Genomic DNA, 19,777 nt, shown 5'->3' on the forward strand with positions numbered 1-19,777 from the left:
ATCAGGACCAACTTGTCATGTGTCAGCCAAACATCACCAGCTCAAAGCAAGCAAAACACAACGGAAGAGCAAACATGAATAGGCCAATATTTTTAGTAATGGTCGCCATAAATAATCATCATGGGGAAGAAACAAGGCAGGAACAACTTCAGGCAGCCATCATTCTTTGAATATTTCGCATGGGTGTGAAATGTTGTGTCCTGATGGCAGTCTTCAGCCTACCAACTGACACTGATAGCTATTCACTTTAGTACTTTTCCTGCCAGAAGAGTCCTGCCAGACAGTATTAGCCTAGTGAGAACAGGAAGCCTTGGTAGGTGACAAAGGATTTGCCTCCCTTCTGCTTTCCCCTGTCCCTGCAGCTCCCCAGAATCAAGAGAAAGAGATGCAGGGAGCAGAACCTGCGGGAGGAAGCTTTCCAAAAACTGTAATTTTACCAATCGATTCTTCTTCGAGCCCAGCTTTGCTTGTCCCCAACCTCCTGCTTAAATACGTAACTGAATATTGCTGGCTGAATTAAATAGAAGATCTGGGAAATAAGTGCAGCTTCATGCTATAGAAATGATGGGAAAAATTATTGATACATACGTCTGTGCAATGCTAAACAGCTGTCAAAAAGTAAAAAGAAACAAATCTGAAATAACACTGTTCTGAATCCCCATACAAAATTCTTTCCCTGTGACCATTACTGCTCCTCTATCTGTTATGCCAGAAGGGAAACAGTTGCTAGGTAGTGAATTAACTCATTCAGACTATTCAACACTTTAATTGCTGAGTGATGTCCAGAGGCTGGTTGATTACTGTCTTTCTGCCAGCAGGCTGGTATGCCATGCTGGTTACTCACAGCCCTTAGTCCAGGAGGACAGTGGTGGCAGTGATGGTGACAACTGCCCATGCTCAGTGTAAGTGTTGGTAAAGTGAGGGGGATCTCAAGCACGGGGCACAAGCACTGGGCACAAGCTTCAGGGAAAGAGAACCATTTTAATGGTTGCCAGCATGGAGGTGCCTGCATCCTATCCTCAACTTGCCCTTAATGTGAGCCAAGTCATCAGGCAAACAGATGTGAAGTAACATATCCATAAATCCCAACAAGCAGCATGGCTGCAAAGCTTATTACACAGAGAGGCTGACAGAAATGGAAAAACCCATGTTTTATCTCCCCCTGTGCAGAGTGAAATCACAAGGGCCCTTGCTGCAAAGCCCCAGGACCTTGGTGACTGTGCGAACAGGGACTAGTCACAGGGCCAGCGGCAGAAGCAAGCCCGCTCCAGCACCACTGCCCTCCCATGCACCACTGCTCCTTGGACCATTTGAGACCTCTCCCCCAGCAGGTGACCCCTCTCACTTCTCCAGAAATGCTACAGTCTTCTTGGCAGACTGGGCATACTCATTTCTTGTCCCCATGGTATATATTAGCACCTGACCTAGCACTTGAATAAATCTTCAGCACGCTACTGTTTTCTTAAAGAGTAAAATGCTCTTTCCTGCTTGGCACAGTAGTGGACTGCCTGACAGCCTTAATGTAATCAGATGTGGCCTGTGACCATGTAGGCTAGTCTTCACATATTGTTTAAGCATTTAAGTAAGATTGGTGATGCCAACGAGCATCACCTCTTTCACCAGGATCCCAAACAGGTTTTGATGAAGGCAGGAGCAATTATTCTGAAAAAAAATCCAGCAACAGCTCCTCAACAGCTCATAACCTTGACATGGGCAAAATAAAGAACATCAAGAGAGAGGGTCTTTTCATTCTATTTTACTGAAATACAGCTCAGTCTTCAACAGGGAGGCATACCCTTATAGCAGATGCTTCATGTGATCCATGAAGCTAAGGCCCACAGTTCCTGGTTATTGAACCACTGGAGGAAGGGGTTTATGCATGGGAAAGGAAGCAAACTGTATGTCTTTCTTCAGGCTTCACTGGTCAAAACCAGAAGATCCTGAACTGCTGTATGACAACAGCATCTCAGCCCAGGAGAGGCCCCAATTTTCCTCAGAGACAGGCTGTGGAAAGTGAAGAAACCAGAGATCAAAAAAATATCTCACCCACCATTCAGCAAGTATTTTATCAGATAAGAACTCTTCTCCTTGAGTCCTCACTGACGCTCTTGCATTGTTAGCTTATATTTTTGTGATCCTTCCCAGGGGACTGAAAGAACCTTATTAACATTAGATAATTTAGTCTTCTATTACTCTGTTTAAATTGTGGCTATGACAGTATGAGGGGCACAGATACAAACTGTATATGTGTCGTGGTTTAAATTAAGTCCCCCAACTCCCAGAGAGTTAGGAAGGAGAATCCAAAGAATGTAGCCCCCACGGATTGAGATAAGAACGGTTTAATTGCTAAGGCATAATACAAAACCCCTACTGCCATTTACTACTACAAATAATAATGATACAGCAAACAACAAGTGAAGAGAATACAACACCCCATCAGCCACCGACCCATAACTCACTCCACCCTGCCTGGCCGAGCACCGCGTGCTCCCTCCTCCATCTTCCTCTCCTCCTCCAGCCCTCTCTTTCCCAGTATCCATCCTGGGCATCACGTGCTATGGTATGGAATACCTCATTGCCTAGCCTGGGTCAGGTGCCCTGTCTCTTCTTCCTCCCGGCCTCCCCTCCTCCACCTGGCTGGAAAAAACCTTGAACAAAAACACCCTCAAAACATGCTCAAACCATGACAGTATGCAAATAAAGAGCTGAGATCACTGGAGGTCTCACTTGCTGTCTTGCAGAAATCCCAGTGGAGAGGCATCATCTTCTGCTACCTTACTGCAAAGGCACACCACTCAAGCCACAGCAATTCATTTTTTGTCATGGAAGAAAGAGTTGGTTGAGATGGCCTCATCACAACTCCATTTTCACCCCAAGGTGAGCTTAGCCTCTACCAGAACTTGTTCTCAAAGCTTACCCTGCTCCTAACCAATACCACCCTGATGCAACAGTCTGATTCTTCTCCTTCAATGCCCACCGTCAAAAATATAATGGACATGCCTCTGTGTTGTAAAAATATTTCTCCTTCTCCTTGGAAATCCCTAGGTCAGCTGTACATTGACACTCCTAGAAGAAAGGGAAAATATGTTCATCCAAAAACCTCAGATGCTGGAAAGAGGGGTTTTCATCCTAAAACATCCCACTCCTGCCTCTGCTGCTGGTAAGAGTCATTGTGGCCCTGTGCCTGGCCAGCTTTCACCCTTGATAGTGATTTCTTTTCCCCAGGTTACCTGCAGGAGAATCAGAAATAGGAATAAGACATCCTGACTCCAAATCTTATACTTCAATCATATGCGCATTGCCTCCTTCTTTTACCTTTGTCAATTTTATTCTGTCCTGCTTGCAACATTCATGCTGTACAGTACTTCTCCTCCAAATGAACATCAATAGAAGCTACTGCTGGTTTAAAAAATTAAGCAAACAAATTTCTCAGTAACTCCAACAGTTGCTCAGAAAGAACAAAAGCACTGCAGATGCCTGCACCACACTGGGTTTCTACAGAAACTAACTCTGTTTCTACTGAAACTAACTGTTGTATCCAGACTGCTGCGAACTTCACCTTGCCATTTCTACCACAAAAAAACGAACTCATACACTGCACTTTACTCAAGAGTATATCAAGATCTACCATTCTGTATCAACCTTGTGAAAACTTGAAGGGGGAGTTTAATAGCTATAACAACTAGTTCTATGTATGTATCTATGTATAGCCAGACTTATGCTGTTGGATAAAATGTACTGTATTAAAATCCCTGGCGTGCTTATGGTAAGAGTGGCTTATCTGCATGATATTTGATTAACTGAAAAGGAGTTAATCAAAGAGTGCTTTCTCTCTGGCAACCTGTCTTATTTCCTCCTTGAACTGTAAATTATTGACAAAAGAAAGCAAACAGTCAATTTTTAGATACAATGGGTTATTGCCAATGCCCCATACCTGCATCCTGGGCAGCTGCCACCCACTGAGAGCATGGAGAAGGAGAGTGTCAGCACTGCTGGGAGGGACAGTAGCCTGCGTTCCTGCATGACAGTGCACAGCGCTGTGGCCACCACACCAGGACATCCCAGGGGGCTTCCAGGGCAAAATGCACAAGGGAAAAGCCAAGTCCCCTCAAAATTAATAGCAAAACTTCTGCTGGCCAGGTCAGGTCCAGAGACTCTGTAGCAAACACTTCCATTTCTGACTTCATTTACCACAACATCTAATTTCAACTAACATTCACACCAGTGTCACATCATGTTGTTCTGCCTGGCACCCCAGGTGAGCCTGGGCACAGTGATTAACACCAGGGACAAGAAAGGCTGTGCTGGCAGCCTGTGGTGGAGGAGTCCACACTGAAAGAACACTAATGTCTGTGTGAGACAGGACCAGGAGTGCACAGTGGCAGTAAGATAATTAAATTCTCCTTTGGAAAAAAAAAAAAAAAAGCCTTTTGGAAAACACTCAAGTACGTGTAATTCACACCTGGGGTTTTTGCTAGAAGTCTGGCCCCAGGTTAGGTATAATGATGCAAATAAGAAAAATTCTTATTTGGGGAAATTAACTGTGCCACCTCAAAAAATCCTCTCACATTAAAGATGTGTTTCTCACATAAAGCTAAGAAAAATCCTCCTTGGATGTCAGGCATCTCAGATATTATGTTACATGCATCAAGATGGGGATGGCAGAACTTCTCAGGGTAACCACACATGGATGTTTCAAGGATATTTTTTTCTTTTTCTTTTCTTTTTTTCTGTGTGCAAAACCTAATGGCTTGTTTTTCTCTTTTCTCAGAGAGAAAATTATCCTGATTCAAAGCAGCACTGAAATACAAGGCTCTGCCAGATGTTACATAAACGATGATGTAATGCTGAAATACTTCATTACACATGCAGCTCTGTTCTTCAGCCCAGCAGTGATTTATTACATTTTGTCAATCCCATTTTATGTACCCACCTCATTTTTACATAATTTTTTTCATGACATTGTTATATTCTCACAGAAGCACATAGAGATAACATCATAACAGTGCAGACAATGAAGTTAACATTTTACAAATAATGTTATTAATAAACAAGTGAGGGAAAAATGGTCTGTGTGAGAAAGTGAAAAGCAAATTTACCTTGGAATAATCTGATGGGGGAAGAGGCCATTGGTCCAATAAGAAAATTGAGTTTGTATCCATTCAGAGCATCTTCTGCCTTCATTCAGAATGGTGAGAAAATGTTGTTCTTCCCTCAATTTAATCTCACATTCTCTTTGTTTTCCTAATGTGTTCTGTGTGCTGCTGGCTAGATCTCATATACTAGCTGCTTGGTCCGATTCATCAGCAAGTGCAAGAAGACCAATTCTTAAAATCAGTTTGACCCTGGAATTATCAAGCCAAAGCATATATTAGGGTTTTTCCCTGGTCATCCATCAAGGTTCTTCAGAAAAATGACACACAACAACATCACTTCTTATTGGGAGAAAAAAGAATTCCAGGAACTGTAAGCTGAAAAGCAATGAAGTTTATGTCAAAATAATGCAGCAGGATACTTAAAAGATGCATTCCTACGGCAATACGGTTAAAGAAAATAACCTTTCTAATGAGCAGGATGCCAAAAATCCTGTTAGAAGACTGAAACAGAGAAGTCCTCTTTTCTAGCAGACAGCCATTGGGCTGCATCATGTAAAATGTTGCAGTGAGAAGCTGCAGTTAATAATGATTTAAAATTTTCTTCTTCCACAGAGCACAGGGCCAAATTCGGCTTCTGCTATGTCACTAGAAAACCAAAGAAATCTGCTATTTTAAATGGTGTCTCCCCATTGTGCATATCCCTGTTTTATGCAGTGTCTCAGCAGGTCAGTATTTGTTAAGTTAGCTGTTGAGGTACAAGTCAGCAGAAGACTAAAGTATATGCTTAATTCTCATTAATTTCAGTGGTTAAGCACATGCTTAGAGATTTGGCTAAACCAAAGCTTCCTTCTCCTGTTCTTTGGGATATGCTTGAGCCCTGTTCCAAAACCCATTAAAATGTCTCTGGGGCCATCCATCAACTACACTGCATCTGGGGTTTCATTGCAGAGCACTCAGCCTACCCTAAAATGTCAGTGTTTCAGAGAGACATGCTTCTGTACTTAAAAATAGCTGAATGCTTCCCCAGTTTGGATATCAAAGACAAGCAGTCCAGAAAGAAAACTGCTTTCTGATCCAGGACATCTCTGAGCAGATATCTGATCCGCAGACTACTCTTATTTACTTCACTCTAAAGTGAGTGAAGAGATAAGCTGGGTTTCTTTTGACTCCCTGGTTAGGTTTCAGACCATTTGTAATTAATCTTTTAGTTGCATTGGTAGGTTGGAACTTGCCACCTACAATTGTTTGTGTTCCCCAGCTGCGAGCTTCCCCTTTCCTCCAAGAGTAAGCAGAGAGCAGAAGTGGATAAACCTCAACACACCACAACGTTTTTCATCTATAGTTTATATAAGACCTTGCCAAGCTGAATCCTTTCAAAAAAATTACACCATTCTGCCTTTCTTGTTTATTTAGTTATGTAAAACCAAACAGCCACGGCACTCAGAAAGTCACGTCTGCTGCCATTATGCAGTTCAGAAGAGGGTTGAGTGGACAAGAGGAGGTGGGGAGAAGGAAAGGACTTGCCCAAGGCCATGCAGAAGATGAACTGCATAGTCAGAAACAAAGCCAGGTCTGTCCTATCACTGGATCTCGCTATAACAGTGAAATGCCAACCAAGAGCAGAGCGGCACCTCTTTTGAGCAACTTCAAGCAAAACATTCACAAGCAGTTTTGGAAGATCACCTTTTTGGCTGGTTCACCCAGGGCCTCGGGGGTGCCTCAGCAGCAAGTGAGATGCTGAGCAGACCATGGGACTGTATCTGCGTGTTTCTCGTTCCAGCCTGGTTCCATGCATCGCTCACAGACCCTGTCAGGCTCTCAGGACTTTTCCATGATTTGGTTAAGAAACAGACATTGCCTTTCCTTGGAGGGGAAGGAGGAAGGACTGGGTGTTCCACTGTCTCACAAAGACCACAATAACTGCCAGCCCCCCAGCAGTGCAACGCAGTCATCCTCTCAACTTTGTTCTGTATAAGCATACCTGGAAACTGAGAGCTTTTAAGGTACTGTAGCACACATGAGGATATGACCCCTTGGTGGGTGAAGGCTGATTTTATCTTCTCATCAGAGAAAAAAAAGTTTATTATCCAACTAGCCAGGAGATTTAAACTGGGGCAAATAGGAGTTTGAGTTCTTTTCAGATAAAAAAGATGTTATAAATGAGAATTTTATCTTGCATGGAGGCGTGACAAAGTATGAGACAGAATCTTTCTTGATTACAATCTTCCATCATTTTGATTTTATAATTACTGAATGGAATCAATCAGCTTTCAATTATTACCTTGGCGAAAGATTAAAACATCATTACTTGTCATACATATTTCACACTTTAGCAAATTTTAATAAACTGAATGCATGAGAAATGGTCGTATTATCTTTCACCGCACTGGGATGCTAATGACATTTCTATTGATTTTAATTCACATTTGTTGGTCAAAATAACTCAGATTCAGGCAAGGCACAGACTTCCATAATCAACACTAACAAATGAAGACTGCTGAGCACTGAAATGACTAAAATGGAACCATTAATCAGAAATATCATAAAATAATTGCCGATGAGTTAGGGAGGTCTTATCTTCCTAATGATCATCCTTTACAGTCTATCGATCTGCTTATAAGGGGTATGTGTTGGTGATCTCTCCATGAGGAGGTAGAGGAGAGCAACACAAAGTGGATGACACAAGATGAGTAGGGATCTCAGACACAGCTGCCCACCAGCCATGACAGCCCTTTTCACAGCCCAGTATCTTGATTGAAAGCTGGGATGCCTCCTCAGGGATCTAGCCTTAGCTTTCTGTGGGGGAGACATTTTCCTCATGGCACTCATCATCCAGGACAGCCAGGACAAGCCCTTTGAACCCACCAGCAGTGGGGGCCAGCAGTAGCTTTTACACCTGCACTGGTCAACCTCCACAACACCATGTATATGTCAGGTGTCATTCCTGCTGTGTCAGCCTGTTATACTCAAGGTAGCAATGCCTCTTCCATGAATAAAGTGTTGGGGAGCATGTTTGGGAGTTTTTTTGTGGTTTCTGGATACCTTTTACATATAAATTATAGTACAGTCTGCTTCTCTTACCACACATACTGTGAGCAAACCACTACACAAGTTATCCAACTGACCTAAATGCTCCCATCTATTAAGATAAGTAGAGATACTACTCAATATTCCTGAAAGTTTTAGAAATATTGTGCAACCAACACTTTTTTTTTTTGCTGAATCATATTTTGTTGTTTGAACTCATACTGGTGATTCCTCTTCTACTTCTAAGCATGATTTAATAGCAAGATGATGTAGTTATATCTTGAATTACTCAGACTTCATTATTATTATCAATACATTACAAAACATTTACTAATACATTCTGAAATGCTATAAATAATTAAAACTTCAATACATTTGTGGAATTAATAGACACATCTTGTGATACATTTTCTTCCTTATTCTCCTATGGGCCAATACTGGGATGCTCTCAGCCTACAGACCTGCTAGCTCTTAAAAATCAACTCATCTCTAAGCCCTTGAGGATAGATAGAAGCAGCTTTAAAACTGAGCACATGCAGAAGTGTTTGCAAGACCAAGATCAGTTTTCTTGCCTACAACTGATCTCCTTGAGCTCCCATGTCACCCAGTGGAATAAGTAGGTTTACTATCCTGTATGGCAACCCAATAATATTGTCTCAAGCCTTTATTGTTTTAATGCATGCACTCACAGATATATGCAATTCACTTCTAGCAGAATTTCACCAGGCTCTGAGCACATTAGCAAAACTCTAACTTAGCTGAATTACCAGCTGATCTCTGTGATTCCCACAAGAAATCTTAATTGTCCCTCTTATCATCATCACCAAAAATAAATATGGGTGGGTAGAAGTACTATATGTCATGGTTTTAATGTGTGTAATGCAAAACAGCACATTTATTAGTGCCCTTAAATTGGGTGTGTTTGTTCTAGTGGTGCTGTGGGGTTTGTTTCAGAAGTCTTCTGAACAGAAGTATGAATGTATAATTGCATCTCTTTCTTTGGCAAAAATTGAGACTTAAGAGCCAGCTTTACCAGGCACAGAGAATGAATACCTATTGTGGTAACCCTTAGAAACCATGCCCCATCCTGTTACATACACAGTGTATGCATACACGTGACCATTCAACAGTCCCTGTCCTAAAAAAAATTGCTAACACATTTGCAATGCATCACACAATAGCAAAGTGGATTATACATATCATTCACTGCAAATCATTTAACTACACAAGGAAAGTGAGATACAAGCACTTATAAAACAGAATGTAGCATGTTTCTTGGTATATTCCTGCTGAAAACAAAGAACAATTTCCCTGCATTTCCTCTGTTGTAGAGATTATCAGTTACCTGGTAAATCTGGCTCCTCCAAGAACTGTGCTATGAGCAGATGCAAGCCAGGGTTTGAGGCTCACTTCAACCTTGTACAGTACTGAATGTAATCCAAAGCTATCAGGAGGGACAGAGGGGACCTCTTTGGAGTTTGGCACGGATGAGTAGATATTTACAGATATGAACAGGAAATGTAAGAAAGAGCTGCACAAAGCTGCATCAGCTCAGAGTTGACTCTGAAATGTTTTAAAAATCTCAATCAGGTGTAAGTGCATGTCACTGAGTCACGTTACACATTGGTACCACATTTCAAGGCTGTCCAAGTCAGGTTTTATTGATATTCTCCCTCTTCTATCAGACACATCTGCAAGATTAACAAAGGCATTCCTGTAAGCAGCAGAAACATTGCAAAATCACATACTTATTTTAAGGTCCAACTCTACTAAGGGTAAAATACGAATACATATGTCAGGAAAACTGAACTGAGCTTGGAGCCATAATGAAGGGAATCACAGAAGCAGCCAGTGTTCTGGACAAGCAACACCAAAAAACATCGGGAATCACAGAAGCAGCCAGTGTTCTGGACAAGGAACACCAAGAAACAATGGATTGTAAATATTAATCTTCTCTCACTCCAAGGTGATAAAACCTTGTCCCCCTGTACCTCTTCAGAATGAGAGTTACAACAACCTTCAAATGCTTAGCAGAAGCACATGCTATACAGATTTTTTTTTTTAATGCTTATTTGGTCTTAAAAAATCACTATTCCAAGCAAAGCTGCCTGGGCACTTGCCTTCAGTTTGAGTCCCCAGGAAAGCTCTCCCAAATAACTTGTTCACATCCTTAAAATCAAGAAATTCCAGCCTCTGAATTTCCTTGGCAAGAGGTGAGCAGCCAGCAAAACATCCCCTGGTATCAGCCAAGAGAACTCCACGTCCTCACCAGAAAAACCTGGTATCATGAAAAACAAACCCACACTAACTCAACAAGGAAGCCAGCAGCATTTTTCTTCTGATTACAGTGGCTTGGGAACAATCAGACACAGCCCTTCATATTCAAAAGCACAAGAAAAGACAATGAGTTTTTATCTTGTTGATGATTTGTTGATTAATGTTTCCAGTCGAGGTCATTTACTGCATATTTAAACATGACTGATGCAACACACTGTGGTAATAATCTGAAATCAGAGGGACATCAAAACTGAGCCTCAAAGACAGAATTCTCCTTTTCCTATTCTGACATCGTGGCCATTTATAAAGCTACAACAAGCCTCAAAGTGCACCTTGAGACACCAAATTTAAACATAGGCCCCTGAGTTGCAAAGTAAAATGAATGTAGAAGAATTTACTCACTGTATGTTTTAGCTTTAGAGGCCTCTTACAGTATCACGTTTAAAGGAAAAAAGAAGTGGATAAAATTATGGCAGTGACACAAAACCAATAAAGCAGATAAATCTGGAGTCAAGGAATCACTCGTACACTGCATCAGTCCCTAAGAGAATAAAGTGTGTTGCTAAACTAAAGCCTCATTAAGATGTCATGTACTCTTCCTGTTTTCCTTTCCATGGTCACTGGTTACCAGGGTTTCTCCTTTCTAATCAGTTCCTTTTTAATATCTTGCTCATACTGGATGAAATATTGCCTCTAGAGGCAGTGCGAGATTTTCCATTTACTTCAGCAGGACGAGGACCTCACACTCAGATTTCATTGTGCCTGTAGCTTGGTATAACCTTGAGATGCCTCTTCTGGCCTGCACCTCTGCCCACTACCTGCCCTTCCCACCCTTTGTCCACCAGGTATTCCCACAGCTTCACCAGAAGCAAGAAATTCCTAACTCTCCCTGAGAACATGGGGCATATATATCTATGTGTATGGATATGGATACAGATATGGCTATGCATATGATTCCAAGAAGGGAAAGATAAAGTATATACACCTAAATTAGAGATTCTGAACATTTGCAGGTCTCACTGCTGTGTGAGTTCACACAGTTATCCTGCCCAGGGATACAGCTGCACAGCCCAGGCCACCTCAGAGCACCAGGACACTGGAAAGGAATTATATCCTAGTCCCCAAGTTTTGCCTTCCCTCTGCTCTAAATTAGGTGGGACTGTGGTTCCTGCAGGTCTGATAAGAGGTCAGGGCCATGGGGACATGCCCATTTTCCCTTCACTGAGGATCACGGCTCTCCTGGGGTTCTCACATCAAGTAGTCCTCTGTTTGTCTGGTCTTGGGGTAACACAGGCAAGTCACCACCATGGGAGGAGAGAGACACAAGTTTCAGGGCTGGGGAGGGGCTGCAGGTGAATAGGACTCTCTTGTAATCAGTTTATTTGCCCTTCTCATTTATAACCATAATACGCTTTTAATATCTTTCTAGATGGAAATGTTAATTCTGCTGTTGTTACATATTGTTAAAGAACCTATAAAAGCCTTATGAATCAAGGATCTCCAGCCAGAAGAAAAGAGCTTAAAAATGGAAAAAAAATTCCATCCATAATTTAAATGGGCACCTTTCCCATTGAAAAATGCTTTTCAATTTAAACTCTATTAACAGGAAATTAGGAGATCTCCCATCACAGTGCTATTGTTTATTTCAAAAGGAAAGCTAAGGACATAAAAATGTGATCAGCACAAATGTTTGATAGACCCAGAAATAAATTAAACCATTTGATTACATTTTTTACTCCCAGTGTTTATCTTATAGTCTCTGGCAATTTAAATTTAATAGACAAATCTATTAGGAAGGTAGTGTCAATTGAAATTTTGGGCCAGCTCCTCATTGCTCTGGAATCAATAAAGGAACTGCCATTGATCTCCACATGATCAGGATTTAGATGGGGTGTTTGTATTAGCAGTACAGATATGCCAAAAGGGAATGACCCTTGACTCTTCACATGAACAATCTTCCACTGGTGTCAAGAGAACACTACAATCATAGAATCATAGAATCAACTCGGTTAGAAAAGACCTTTAAGATCATCAAGTCCAGCCTTTACCCCAGGACTGCCAAATCCACCACTAAACCATGTCACTGAGGGCCCCATCACACATAAAACAAAAGTTTCATATACGCTGTCTGGATTCACCTGTTTAAAATGTGTCTAGACATGGATGTAACGTGTATGCATTTTAGGATAAGCACATGCATACATTTGTGTGTAGTTGTTGGTGCAGATGTGTGTATGCACATATGTCAGCATCAGTATTCAACAGTACTGACAAGGTGGCAATGAAACTGTAACATAAATGGGAAGCTGGCTCTGTGAATTTTGTCCCTGTTATATATTATATGTACAATGTAGAGTTCAGCAAAACAGATAACTCAATTTTCCAGTATACGAGTTGTATGTTTTTATTTGCAGAGCAACCAGTAGCCTGAGGCATAGCTTTCCAGAGTCCAAAACTACCTGATTTAGAAAAATGACAACATCACATGGCTTTTCTTCCAGGAAAGATTCTGAAGAGTCCTCATTTGAATCTGGCCAGAAATATAGTAACACCAATCTTTCTCACAACACATGGGTTCTTCTATGGTAACGTCTAAAAATAAGAAATGTAGAGATGCAAAAAGGAGAACAAAAGGGCTAGCTGTAATTTTGCAAGCCTCAAGAAAAACACAAGCTGTAATGGCATTCACAATTAAAATGTTTCAACTTCTTGCAAGAGAGCCAAGAAAGCTCCTGGCTTTTTGTTAGTTTGAGTATTGTTTTTTATTTTCATATGAACTGTATTGGCTCAGTCATTCTTTGATCTAGTTTTCATCAAAGTTTGCTTTTCCCATATTGTGTTGTTAGCAAAGAATTTCTACATGTTTACAGTAAAGAAATGTGACTCCTTGCAGTATGAGGCTGCTTGTCTTTCTAGCTCATATCACTTGTCATATGCCCTGAGGGCTTGGTCTCTGTGAACCAACAAATCCCCAGAGAGTACCAATAAAACCAGATGATAACTAACAGGGTCAAAACATTTAGGCAAATGGGACAGTGCCCTTCACTGAAGTACACTTTACAGGAGTGCTCCTAGAGAAGAAAACAAGTGTGTAGGATGGAGTTGCCTCTTCCATGACTCCAGCATCAAAACCTGCTCCATTCCTTAGTTCACTCCCAGTCCTCTTCCACAAAGCTCAGCTCACAGCATGCCTCCAGCACAGCAGCATGCTGTAGATGAGGTGAGCTTCTCCATGTAGTTCAGCTCCTTGAGTGCCAGTATGCCTGTGTGCCCCCAGCCAAACCCACCCTCAGATGTGCACAACCAGTAAAGAGAGTGAGGGAAGGAGAAGTAGCACCAGGAACCACTGAGCTGCTGGAGCCTGGTTTCCTGACACTTTGCCTCTTAGAGGCTTAGGCTCTCCAATCAAGCACAAACTTCGGGCGAAGCTTTCTTTTATGAGGAACATCTAAATATCCCTTTCCCATGTAGATTTTCTATGGAGTTCAATAAGGGGTGAACACAGACTGGTGCCAGCCCCTCAAAGGAGCCCTCCTTGGCATCTTTGCTCTTTATCCAGGCTGTCCTTTTCATGAACATTATTTGGAATGAATCCTTCTGCATCTCTAGCTGAAGTCAGCCCACAGGGCCATGTGATAGGTGCAAGCATACAGAGGTGCACTCCATATGGCTGAAACAGCCCTTTTTTTTGTGCAGAAAAGGGGCAAAAAAGGATGGGTCTTGGCTATTATTGGTACTGACACCAAACTCGCTAACAGGAACACATACAGGTGTTGCTCTGTTGGTGCTGCAGAAGATATCAAGCTGTAAGATGCATCAGTTGTCCCCACTAAATCCCTAGGCTTCCTCTCAGATCCTCTTGTGCAAAGTGGCTGGCAGCAGAGCTGAAATATCTCTCTCCTGGCAGCTCAGATGTAAGCCCTGCCATCCCTCCTTGCTCCATCCCCTCTGCAGCTTTAGGGCTCTCCAGAGCTGCATCTCCAGAGGTTATAGGGTCAATATACCACCTCAGTGAGGGTGCATTGCTCCTCTGACATCCCAACCTGCATAAGGGAACTCGCAACACCTGCCAGGCTGAAGCCAGTTTTGCACCAGCACCATCCCAGACACATTAGATGTGTCTATGCAGGAGATCAAAGGAAGAAGCCAGCTTGCTTTGCCCATCTTGGAATCGTGTGACCACATTATCCTGATGCTAAGCTGACTAGCAATACTACATGTGTGTAGTATGCACTCACTCTGGCTAAGCCTCCCAGTATTCCAGGCCCAGGCTGAGGTTTTTGGTGTTCGATCAGGTCTAAGTGCAGCAGAGCTAGCACCATCCCTCCAGCCTGCCTCACAGCTGTAAGTCTCAAGCTCTCCATGTCATGGCACGTTTCAAGTGCTTCCAGCTACTCCGGACAGGACAAAAATGAGCCTTGGTAACAGGCTGCACTATAAGGACTCAGACATGACATCTCCCTCAGCTCATAATCCCAGTAATTGTTTATCAGGAGACAGAAAGCAGCTTGATCCAGTATGGAGTAACTACTTAGACAAGTGCTTTCTCCTGAATTCTGGTAATCTCCTTCTTCCACACCCCATCTGTCTATACACTTAGACTTGGCACAATAGGCCACTCCACTGGTTTCAGTGAATGTGCACTTGTGGATGCCAGTGTCAGATCTTGTCCTTCATCACCCATGATCCTGCAGGGCTACCCATCGTCTGCCGCTCTCCTAGTGCAAACAAAACAACCATTCATGCAGGAGCATCCACCATGAGTATGGTCAGCAGTTTCAAGCTGTTCCAATAACCTTGACTAAATCCCTTCTCCTTTGCTAACTCCACCTACTGAAAAAAAAGGCCACTTCAAAGGGAGACTCTCGCCCTGCATGACACCATGACATGTTGAGATAATTCAGAGCAGCTATGATAAATGTTCTGACTACTGGCATCAAGAAACAAACAATGGGCTCACAGCAACATAAGATTAAACATGTTTCCACAGTTATCTGGGGAATTGTCTTGCTGACCATGTAATTTCTTGCTATTTTTTTAATGCCTGAAACAGAAAACCTTAGAGATCTGTGTGAATACAGTTGCAGTGCTTTAGACCCCCCTCCCCCCCCCCAAAAGGCAAGGAAGCTGTGTTAGAAGAGGGTTTTCACTTGTCAGGTAAGAAGGCACATATCTGTAGCCTCTACACCACAGGCTATTCTTGCTCCATTTGAGAGGGAAGCTAATACTACTTACAAGTGTTAATTCTCACTGCTGGGTGGGTAATGCTGCACCATTAGACTGGTGGAGGGAGGCTACACTCAGACAGAAAAGAACAAGCCTGGGTGGCAAAAGCCAAAAGGGTTTGCAGTGAGAGGAAGGAGGGCCTGCCAAGCCACGCAATGCAACACAAGCCTTGATCCCAGCCACCAGCTGTGCCAAAGAGCCTGGTACTCTGTAGCCCAGCCACAAAAACACTCAACCTTGCCAAAGAGCAAGTGGAAGCAGATGGAGCAAGCTGAGGAGTACAAAAACATGAGCTCAGAGCTGTAGGCAGGACCAGATTATGACAGAAAAAGAAGCAAGAAGTTCATCAGACCACCTCCATCTTAATCCAACTGATCCTCTCTTTGCAATACCCCCTGCTGCATTTTTAGCTTTGGTTTCCATTTCCATCACTTCTCTGACAAGAACTTATAGGACTTATCCCTCAGGTTCCTTTCCTTCCACAACACCAGGACAAGCTATCTCATTTGGCTCCCAGCAACTCCACAAACCTCCCTTCTTGGGAGGCCAGCCAGCCACCCACCATTGCACCCTGCCTCCAGCCCACAAGCTCTCACAGGGTATACTATCTGTAAGCAGTCATGACAATGAGTTTCCCTGGGGCAAGAACCAAGCCCACACCACAAGACAGCCCTGCCACGTGTGCCAGAAACCAAACAAACCATTTCACAACTTCAGTCCAGGGCCCAGGCATGTTCACCGCTTAATTTCCTAGCTAGGTTCACTGCTGCTGGATGTGTGCTTTTCTACCAGCTTACTTTCCTAGGCATGGCCTACAGGTAATTTCACTGGCTTTGCTTTCATCTTCTCCTAAGATACTTTTACTTGTTGGTCAGCGTTAACTACTGGTGGAGCAGTAGAGGTCCTAGAAACATTCAGTTCCCAGAGGCTTGTGAAAATATGCAGCCAGGTAAAGGAGAGAGACCTACATTGGTGTCCCACTAGGGAAGAGTTTGACCCACCTTCCAGACAACAGAGAAGCCACATAGATTAAGACCATCCTAAATGCCTCAAGAGCACCGAAAGTTTCATTCAGGTTTAGTGAATGATTCAGTGGTTAAAAAGTCATTCTAGACACTCTATATGTCATCAATAACTATGGTTTTGGCAACAGAAATGTTCCTTTGCTCATAGTGCCTTTTTTTCATTTTTCCTCCCTCTTCTCCTCACCTTACCTGCTTTCATAATGATATTTTTTAAATCCAAATAATACTTATATTCAACCCTATGTTCCAATAGGGGCAAAAAATTATCCCCAGGATAAGTCCCGGTTCTCCAGAGACCAGGCCCTATATTACATCTTACCAAAACAAGACCTGAGGGATACCGGTATGGCTGTTAATAGTAACAATACGGGAAAAAAGCATGATATATCCCAGGACAACATAAAACACCTGCCTGTCCAAGCAATACATATACACAGACACAAGACCTCAACAATGGTCAGAAACCCTCTGCTCTGCATCCTGATAAAGTAGACCAGCTGTCCTTCAGGGGCCTGCAGAAGAGAAGATGAATGTGTAATGTGAATTCTGCTTTCAATTTATGGTTTAATTTTAAAATAACTAGAAATAAAACATGAAGAGGAATATCACCCACAGAGAGCAGTCTGAACTCTGCTTTCTGTCACTTTCCTACAGCTACTATTTATCTCTGTCAGCACTGAGAGCTTTCTGAATATGCCTATGAGTACTATGAGTTATTAATAGGGCCAGGTTTGTTCCCAAGGCTGGGCTTGCCCTCCATCCATGCCATACATCTGTGTCATCCACAGCCAGGAGGTCCAAGCACCTACTTATGAGCTGTACATAGCTTACAAAAGCCATATACAGTGGGGTACCATCTATCAGAACATAGCCCAGGTGTAAGGGTTTTAAAGCATATTTCATTCTACTTTTTTAACACATGCCATGGGGCTTTTTTTTTTTAGCCCCTGGGCATTATCTGAGGGGAAGCAGGAGGGCAGTGAAGAAGTTAACAGCATTCATACCATCTATTGCCTTGAATTCACCATCTCTCTATCATCTCCCCTGCTGTATTACCAGCTCTCTTTAATTTTTACTAGTGCTAGAAAACGTAGGTGGGCTGGTGTAAACCAACCATTAATGCTTTTATCTCCATATTATCTGAGAGGTTGAAGAGAACAATGTTTTTATTGCTAATGTTCACGTGACTGTGATTCCCTAATTGCTGCCTTCAGCCATGCTGGGAAAGGGGGAAATTTGAGGCAAAATGCTGTTGAAAGAGGTTTGCATGGTTCAGCTTCTGAGCAACGTGTGTTCCTTGTTAGTCAGGACTGTCACAGGGGAAGGAAGACAATACAAAGTAAGAGCTAACTGAAGTTGCTGTTTTCATATAGAAAGTTAGCATCACACATCTGTCTGCTCACACTTAGCCAAGCATTCTGAGTTTCCTCAAGCAAAATTGACTGTCAGCAAAACAGAACATGTGTTAATTTACATCCTTAGGAAGGAAAGCAGTGAATCATTTCTAATGTTTCAGGTTTTCTGCTCATAGCACCTAATTAATCCTGACAGGAAAGTTGCAAAAAATTCTCTGAGACAATTTCTAGTATTTATTTCAGCTTTATTATTAGGTAAGCCATAATGAACAAGGTATTGACCTTGTAGCTAAATCACTGGTCTACAACCGAGGTTCAGTGCTCAACTGGCTCTCTGGGAAGCCACCTCACTTTGCTGGCCCTTGCTGTATGTGTTCCCTTGTCATGGGTTGAGCAGTAGCAGTCATTTTTTCTCCTTCTTGTAGCTGGTGCAGTGCTGTGTTTTGACTTCTGAGCTGGGAACAGTTGCTTGATAGCAAGCATATTTTGAGGTACTGCTCGGGTCTTTTTGTTCAGGGCCTTTTCTGAGCATGTGCTCTGCCGGGGAGGAGGGGAGGCCGGGAGGAAGGAGAGACAGGACACCTGACCCAGGCTAGGCAATGAGATATTCCATACCATAGCACTTGATGCCCAGGATGCAACTGGGAGAGAGAGCTGGAAGGGTGGAGCTCTGGAGGGAAATGGAGGAGGGAGCACGCGGTGCTCGGCCAGGCAGGGTGGAGTGAGTTATGGGTCGGTGGCTGGTGGGGTGTTGTATTCTTTCCGCTTGTTATTGGCTTTATCATTATTATTTGTAGTAGTAATGGCAGTAGTGATTTGTGTTGTGCCTTAGCAATTAAATCATTCTTATCTCAACCCGTGGGGGCTACATTCTTTGGATTATCCTTCCTAACTCTCCGGGAGTTGGAGGAGCAAGGGGGGGAGTGAGTGAGAGTACTGTGAGGATTTGGTTTAAACCACGACATCCCTCCACTGAAGTCTTCAGCAAACCACACACATGACCCTGGGAGATGGTTACCTCTCTGCATGCATCACGACCAGCAAAGGGCCAAACCCAGAGATGGGGAATTGGCATGAAGAACCAATTTCCAGGATCTCTTGCTTTTCTTGGGGAAAACCCAGATCAGACTGCAGACTAATTCTCAGCAGGGACATGCACCTGAGTGTGGAGCTAGACAGAAGAGGTTGACTGTCCCCTAGAACAGAAGTGCCCTAACCCTAACCCTAACCCACATCCCCACCAGTGGCCCCATCTGTGCTGAGCATGGCAGAGCTAAAACTGCAGTAGAAAGATGGCAAAGGGGCTGCAGCAAGCACCAACAGCCCACAGTGGGGAGAGAAGGGAAAACAATTGCCAGAGACCTGTGTTAACGAGTCTGAGTAATAAAAGCTGCTTATAGCTAAACAAAAGCTTTCTGATAATGCAAAATTAAGCTGACAGGAAGCAACACACATGTTAGAATACAGTCTAGCAGACACTCTACCATTTGTTTTATGTAAATTTGAACAGGCACCATCCTCTGTGACCGGTTGGATAAGAAACACAGGGCTCACTCCAGCATAGCCAACCTGTGCATGTTTTCTCAACTTCTATTTTCTGCTACATTGACCTCAGCTACAAATTTCCCAGCAAAACACAATAGATGGTTTATGTCACATTACAGGAAATCAGTAAAGTCTCTAAAGTGACCCTGATTTTCAGGCACTTTTCTGATTTTCTATCAGTTCTTTTCTCTCTTCTCACATGTGCTCCATAGTTAATACTGCAGCT

The sequence above is a fragment of the Melopsittacus undulatus genome, chromosome Z (assembly GCF_012275295.1).
Source record: "Melopsittacus undulatus isolate bMelUnd1 chromosome Z, bMelUnd1.mat.Z, whole genome shotgun sequence".
NCBI lineage: Eukaryota > Metazoa > Chordata > Aves > Psittaciformes > Psittaculidae > Melopsittacus > Melopsittacus undulatus.